This window comes from Gordionus sp. m RMFG-2023, chromosome 2 (genome assembly GCF_954871325.1).
Source record: "Gordionus sp. m RMFG-2023 chromosome 2, tfGorSpeb1-WG-v2, whole genome shotgun sequence".
Lineage (NCBI taxonomy): Eukaryota > Metazoa > Nematomorpha > Gordioida > Chordodea > Parachordodidae > Gordionus > Gordionus sp. m RMFG-2023.
Window position 1 is genome coordinate 52,974,271 of NC_088776.1, and position 8,689 is coordinate 52,982,959.

At 24.2% G+C, this 8,689-nt stretch overlaps 1 long non-coding RNA gene across 1 annotated transcript; it reads right to left on the minus strand.

The window, feature by feature from the left end:
• Positions 1-2,224: 2,224 nt before the first annotated feature.
• On the minus strand, positions 2,225-3,768 carry LOC135923349 (uncharacterized). The gene is made up of 4 exons (XR_010571195.1): positions 3,640-3,768; positions 3,557-3,581; positions 3,481-3,507; positions 2,225-2,440 (listed from the first exon to the last, which is right to left on the minus strand). It is a non-coding gene; the product is annotated as an uncharacterized LOC135923349 (long non-coding RNA).
• Positions 3,769-8,689: the final 4,921 nt, after the last annotated feature.

Genomic DNA, 8,689 nt, shown 5'->3' on the forward strand with positions numbered 1-8,689 from the left:
ATATCTACATTCATTCTTCCTGTCCACATTTTCCTCCAAATCAATAACTTGAACCAAATCGAAATTTGGTTTTTGTAAATTTCTACGTAGTAGTGAGCTATCGGAAAATAATTTATTAATGCAACTAGCAGTTAGGATAAACTATGCATGATATTGAAAAATTTTGACGAAGCAGGGGGCGGGGTCGGGGGTAAAATTTTTATTAGCTTAAAATGATATTTAGAATAACAGTCAAATTTGCTACGGGGGGGGGGTGAAATCCCCCCCCCCCCCATTAGTTACGCGCCTGAAATGTTATATTTTATTTTTAAGTTGTATAAATTTGATTATCAACTAATTTTAATTTATAATATGGAAATGATGATATATTCATATAGAGGATATAAGTAGGCAGATTTTTCTTGTATTAAAATCTACCTTTTAATGTAATTTTTTTTACAAATTTAATTATTATTTTAGGTGGAGTCCATGTCCCATTATTTTGACCTTGATCTATAATACCTTCGTGGACCTATTAGGCATTTACAAATGGCCACCATGGTTTAATCTAATCCTTGGGATTTCACATTTAGTACGAATTCGCTGCAAAGAACACAAAAATACAGCATAAACAATAATTATTAGAATTTAAATAAAAATATACTTCAAAAAAAAATATAGTTGAATATTAATAACGAATGTTAAAAAAATTTATTTTAAATATTAAATAAATATTTAGTAAAAATGCCTACAAAATATTTTCAAAATTTTTTTTAAAAATAATATACAAATATTTTGATCAATACTTTTTTAGAAAAAGATTCTTGTAGTATACCAATAAGAATTTTCAAAAATTATGTTAATAATAATATCCTATCGAAAAATTTGCGACTTATCAACTAAATTATAGATGCCGAAACGAGTTATTATTTTCGCTTTCATAATTACTATTTATAGATGCAAGTTTTCACCATTTCTCCATCTTTGTACCAAATTTAATATAAAAAAAATACATATTAAAATATAGAAAGTCTTAGTCATTTTAATGGTATAAATCCCTAATATTCACGCCCTTCTCACTGCCCCTCATTCACTTATATAAGTGTATTTTAAATGACATTGATAATCACCTTAATATTTAAAAAAAGAAAACTCCGACGTGTTAAAATTTTTTTACGAAACACTGCCGAGGCCGATTCAAGAAAATAAATCATATAATGGAGTGTTTTATTCATTTATTACGTTTATATTCAAATTCCTTAGAATAAGAGGCAAAATTTTTTGAAATAACAATAATCTCATATATTATTCCTTGCTGTCTGCCAATGAGTCTTGCTCTCTGTGCAACAACGGAATGCAGTGCAGCGCTCGAGGGTTTTTTTTGTTTTAATAATATATCACAGTGGAACAGAATTATGATAAAACATAAGTTTTTCCTTTATTATTGACCTTGAAAGATATTTTGAAGGACCTTCCATAAGATTTAAATGATACATCTATGCTAAAAATTATCTTATGAACATTATTTTAACTTAGTGGAACTGGAATCTAGTTATCTATATGATAATCAAAAAAAATTATTTATTCACTTTCAAGTGGGTACGTTACTAATTTTAATAATATAAATAAACAAATAAGATATTTATTACGTTTCCCTAACTTGAATAACAAAATCGATATTATGAATAAGTGGATTTTACATTTATAATTAAATTTATATTAATAATATAATATACAATAAAAAAAAACTAAAAGTATCTTATTTATTTTAAATCATAATAAATATCATTTTATAATTTTCATTTAAAATACAAATACTAACTACTCTCAATTATTTAAATAAATACTAAATACAATTACAAGAAAATATCTGTATTAGGATTTAATACGAGTATCTGCGCCTCTACCCAACTCTAGCAATAATGGACTCAATCTTTTGAAATCTGTGCTAATTAGGTTAAAAAATATATATAACCTAAGCTCGATGGCTAACCGATGTCTTAATATTATCTAATAATAACCAACGGTGACTCAATAGCAGTCGGAAAATTAAAATTTTCTAATTTTTGCCTATTATAACTTTCTAAAATTCTTATCAACTTCCAATATCAAATCATCATTTAATCTTATCTGTTCAGATCAGCCTACCATTAACCCTTAAAACAACCACAACATATGGCTGAAATTTATAATTCAGTATATTTACCAACATTTATGAAATAATCATGTTTACTAATTGAAAGAATTGGTTAATAATTTAATTTATTGTGTTTATAGTTTATGACAATGCAAAAAAAATCATAAATTTTGAATTAAAATACTATAATATTGATCAATATTAAGATTTTTAAAGTGATTAAATGATTTATTATATTTGAATAAATGTAATTTATTTATTATTTTAATGCAAATCTGGGTTGAATAGCTCCCAATGTTGTAGTGGTTGCTTGTTCAACGGTCCCTTTATAAAGTAAAATAAAAAAATTAAAATCTTATTATATTTGATAGAAGGTAATTATCCATATTCTAATAATCTTTTTCATAAGGGAATAAAACTTTCTGTATCATGGTCAGTTCATTTACTATTCATAACAATTTTCCTGTTAACCTCCAGTATAATTTTATTTAGAATAAAATAATTTATCATGTAAGTTAATTGACTAATTCTATATTTTTTCAAGTTTGTAGTGGATTTTTGCCCAGTGAAAAGAGATAAATTTAGAATTTTATCATGTAATTTTAAAGAAATATTTTTGGATTTATGGGCCCTACCCGGGTTTAATTATTTTTATTTTAACTGTTGCCAGCACAGATAAAAATCATAACATCAAACCCTGATTTTTATTTAAAATATTCTTAATACATTAAATTTGGTAGGAATTCATACGTTACATCGGAATTGCATAAATAGGCAATAAGTGTGATCCCTTACAAAACTGCCTGAAATTTATCCGGTAAAATAAGATTTTTTAACCTTGTTGAGCACGTCTTAAAATTTTAAAATTCTAATTCCGAAAATGTACTGCATATACGTGTTTAATACCTTACCTAATCATAACTAAATTTCATAACACTTTGATCATAAACTTTTGAATTAACTTATATATTGGCGATACAAAGATCGACTGGAATCTAAATCAAATTGCCTGATTGCGCATCTTACCGGCAATATATTATTAGAGACCTTCATGGACCTTAATTTTTTGTATCCAAAAATTTAATTTAATATAAAATTAACAATATTTAAGTGTATTTAGGAAATCATTTTGTTTACAATACTGAGATTTATTATTATTAGAAGAAAAAATGGCAAATTTATTTTGATTAGCAGCTAAATTTAAATTTAATTTTTAGACCAAGCCCAGTCTATCCCATTAAACCTAGGCCCACCGGCCCAGGCCCAGCCCGCTAGAAAATATTATATTACGGCTCATGGGCTGGGTATAGACTTGTGGGGGTCTCTGATATTATTAAACATATTATATTTCTTATTAAATATACTTCTACGTGCTCCATCACTTGACGTAACTATAAAAATATTATGTAGTAAATTAATTATTCATTCAATAATCCATACCTAATAATATCGTTATCACCAATATCTATATTATTTATATAAGAATATTATAATAAAATATGTTAATTTAAATAGGCATTTACCCAGTTAAAAAGGAGGATAAGTATATTTCTCATGATACTTAAATTTAATGTTCTTGGCTTTTATAATATACTAATTTTAAAAAATAAATTATATAAATTAGAAATTATTCGAATTATTAGATCAAAAATATGTATTTATAATGTATTTTTTTAAATATATCTAAAATAAATTTGGCCATTATTTCCAAAACAAATATCAAATTTGACAATCAAGGTGATATTTAATTACACATTTAAATAGATTATGACAAACATTTAAAAGTAAAGCTTTAATCATTTATGAAATTGGCTTTATTTTAATCGTAAATAAGAATCGCATAAAGGTGTCAAGGCTAAAGATAATATTTTCGATAATTTTCTGCAAAACGGATAAAATGCTACCGAAATCATGTCAAAATAATTTGAATTGGCGACTAACAAATTCAAAAAATATATAAAATTATTTTTTTGGCCACGTTTTTTAGTCCTTGAAACTTAAATCAATTAACATTGTGGAGTGTGTGGAATTCGCTCATGAGTTTTTGATCTAAAAGATCCAGGAGTTGTTAAATAATAAGAGCCCCATACCCATAATTTTTCACTTAAGGGAATACCAAAGAAGATTTTTTATTGTTGAAAATTTGTATATATTATCGTCAATGTGTTTTTTTCCGGCAGTATCTTATTTTTTCAACTTTAAATTATTTTTTGAGAGTCTTTTTTTTGAATTTAAAAATCTGATTTTACCTGAAATGTATTCCATCATGTTTGGAATACCTACCTTATGAATTTCAGGTAATTTTGTCATGAAATTTTGAAGTTAATATAATTTATATTATTTTTTCCATTGATTTCTTATATAAATTATGAATGACTCAATAGTAAAATTATCTACAATTCATAAGATAGGTTTTTTTAAACATGCTAGAATACATTTTCTGTAAAAATTAAAAAAAACGTGCTCAAAAAAAAACGATTTAAAGTTGAAAAAAAATAACATATTGCCGGAAAAAATACATTTGAGCTAGCAATTATAATTCTTAGATTCATTTTAAAATATAAAATTAATTTATTATATTCAACATTATAGGAATCACGTTGATAAATTCGGGTAAATAAAGTTTTGTAATATGACTAATGTAATTCGCTCAGATTTAATTATAATTTATTTAATAATTGCATAAAAATTTATGAACTGTTTTTATAAAATTAAATTTGTATACTATTCTATCATTGTTGTGCGTTTCAAAATCATAAGCTATATTTGAATAAATATAAATATTAGTTTATATAATACCCTGCCAAAAGCAAAATTGAATAATTTTTTATAATATTTTGTAATAAATTAGGTAACCTTCTTTTTTCTAACCATTTCGAATCACTTCTAAAAAGAGTTTAAATTTTAAATAAATAGTATTCATGCGTGCTATGATGAACCCTCTAGCATGTTATACAGTATTTCCACACTAGGAGGGGTGGATAACTCACGTTTTTAGGCGCTAGCAGTGCAGGCCGCTGCTGATAGAAGCAAGAAAAAAATATTTTGAGGAGCGCCTCATTTGGATTTTTTTTAAAGATTTATGATATTTAATTAAGTTATTGACATCGCTGGGCTTATTTTATAAATAATTATACACGGCGTATAAAATTTTCCTTCTTTTCTACCAATCACAAAATCATGGATTGACCTTTTATAGTTATTAAACCTCATAAATAATAAATTTATATTTAGACATGATTATCTTCTAAAGGAAGGATATTTTGTGTGATTGTGATTAAATATAGTTACATTTTTGCAAAAATATAATTAATTAATTTTAAATAAATTGGAAAGTAATGTTAAAAGTTTTCAAGTTACTTTTTAAAATTTGTTAAATATTTGTTATATCTCATTCATTGTCTTTATATCATGAGCGTCACTAGCCCTTACATAGGCGTAGCCATGGGGGGCAAGGGAAAACCCCACCCCCTGCCCCCCCCTCTTTTAGAAATTTATCACTTTTGGTGAATATCATTTTAAGTTAGTAAAAAATATCCCCCTTAGTCCTCCCCCCACTCCCTGATCCCTAAAAATGTATGCATATATCTTAAATAATAATTCGAAAGAAGGAATGTAAAAGTTGATATTTTTTTATAAAACTATTCATCATAATTTATAGATTATGGAAAAAAGCATTTATATATAAAAAAAGTGAACCAAAAAGGTTTTTTAAGAAATGGAATATAAGCCAAAGATAAGTCTTAAGACAAAAGTGAAATGTATATAATGATTAATAAATGATCCATAAAATTACCAAATAATATAATATATCAAATATAGTTTTGTATAAAGTGAGTAATTTTAATTTATTTATTTAATAAAAGTAAAATATAATTATAAAACTATTAATAAAATTAAGTAAAAAAATTAAAGCACAATAACAATGGAATATTATATGTCGTAGATTTACAGTATATCTAATTTAATCTATCATATGACAATCAAATAATTTTTTACCAATATAACGAATTATATATTTTACAGAAAACTATAAAATATTGATAAGGAAAATATCTTTTAAAGATATTGTGGGATAAATAATATGAGGATTAAATTTTAATATCATTTTTTATTTAAATTAAATAGATGGCGTTTAATAATTGAATGCAAATTGTTGCTATATTTATTATCAAGAGCATTGATTCTTAAAATTTGTTAAAATATTAAATGTAATATATTCTCTAACTATCAAATATGTCTGTAAAAGTGAAATTTTACCTAATATTTTTTAACCAATTCTATATAATAGAGGAATATCAACTATATATTACTTACTTTTTATAAATAAATTTCTTATACTTGTTTGGAATAGATTATTACCATGCTTTTATATTAATGTATATACAAATAATTTATTATATTTTATATAAACTAATAAAAATATATTTCATATTTGTTCCAGGCTTAATTTTAACCTCCTATATTAAAAAATATTTTATGACTATATATAGACTAAAGTAACCCGGGCCTTGCCCAAATGGAGTCTGGGGGATTCGCTCTTAGAAATTTTTTAATCCCCCTCTTAGGAAAATCTTGGCTATGCCTATGAGCCTTTTCAATCTCAGGAGGCTCAATAAAAATTTCTTAAATTATTTTCAAATTACATTTTTTTTAGCCAACATTATCTAAAATTGCCTTTTTTTTAGCTAATTTACCTTAAGTTGGCTAAAAAAAAATAAAATTTTGAGGGGGCTCTTCAAATTTAAATGACTCGAGCCCTGCACCCCTCTCTCCATAGTGACGCTACTGCTTATATGATAATTTATCAAATTTAAAATTACTATATATTCCGGATCTAGGGAGGCTTATTTTTAGATAGCATGTCTTTCACTAATTTTAAAAATAGTTTATTGTTTACAAGAAATCAAATAAATTTATTAAGCTCAAATTTATAATAGTATATTTGTGTTATTTATAAATTTTTTTTAAGTGCAAATAATTATTTATTTTGATATTGCTTTCCAATGGAAGTTAATATGTCATAATACTTATTTTCCCTGCAATTATTATGTTTCATCTAATTGTATTTAAATTCTTCTAATTTAAATTTGTAAATTGCTAAATAATTTTGATATAAATTAATATGTTTTTAGTTACTTTTAAAATAAAACTAGCCAATAATTTTTAAAAGTAACTATAGTAGTACTTTTTATTTTGGACTTTTATTTATAATTTTATATTAACTATTTTTATATTGTTTTGCGGGTGCTATAAATAAAATATTTTATTTATCTTTAAATGTAAAAGTTAATATAATGGAAAATTTATATATTAACTTTCTTTTGTTAAATAATTTAACAAACTATATAAATGATATTATTTTACACCATTAGGAATATAACTTTCAAAATGATTTAATTAGAATTTTACCGTTGTTTTATTTAATAAAGATACTTCTGATATTCCTAATTCGAGCTAACTCCTCCATAACTTAAGACGATATATTATTTTACTCATTCATTCAATTCTTCCATTAAATGTTTTGCCCAAAATTCAAAATCCAAAATTATACTGACTAATTGTAAATAAAGGGAAATGTTTTTACTTGTATTTTATTATTTATCATTGCTATGATTGCATTTTATAGATTACTTTAATTTTATAAACCACTATTCGGTGCTCAAAATAGAAAAGATAAAAGTAAAGGAAATAAATAAAAAAAAGCACTAAAAGAGATATATTGTTATTTTGAAATATCAATAAATCTAGATTAATACTCGTTGGGAATTGAAAAAAAATCAAAGGAGTGAATATGAAATAATACTTAAAACATTTGGGCCTTAAATTATATTTGATAATTAAGAAACTCTTTGTAGTTAATTGCATCAAAACTTATAAACCTAAATTATCAACTCAACCCCTCAATAATAGCCAGGCAAATATAAATTCAAAATACAAATCTGAGATTTACATTATATTTAATTTTATCTAATATTATATGACGATCAAATAATTTATGCGTGTCGAAGATTAATATTATTTTCATAATTCCTTTGTTATGAAATAAATTTAACGAGTTTGGAATTGAGAAAATGGACAAGAGGGAAAAAATGGGAAGATTTTAAAATGTTGCCGGAAATCAGGACGAAAGCGCCAAAGTATGCGGAATTTAACTAAACAAAAGATTTTTTATTTACATTTATACTAATTTATTAAAAAAAATTAAATTAAAAAAATGCACAGCGCAATTACAGGATAAAAATTTTTAATATAATATAATTAAGGTTGAAAGTTTTAAAATGAAAAATTAATTTGTGTAAAAAAAGATCAAATTTTTTTGAAATAATTATATTTTCAAGAAGCAATATTCAAAATCGGGTCCTTTAAAAATTATAAAAGAAATGTTAAGATAAGATTCTTTAGATATATATATCGGATCATTATAATAAAAAAGACAGGATGTCTGATCTATGTAAACAAAATTTTAACTTGGATAATAAGAGTTATATTACCAGATATTTTATGGTTATTTGATGGAATAAAATTGTTATTTTGGTATAGATTCCAATCATTAAATAATTTAAAAGGGGT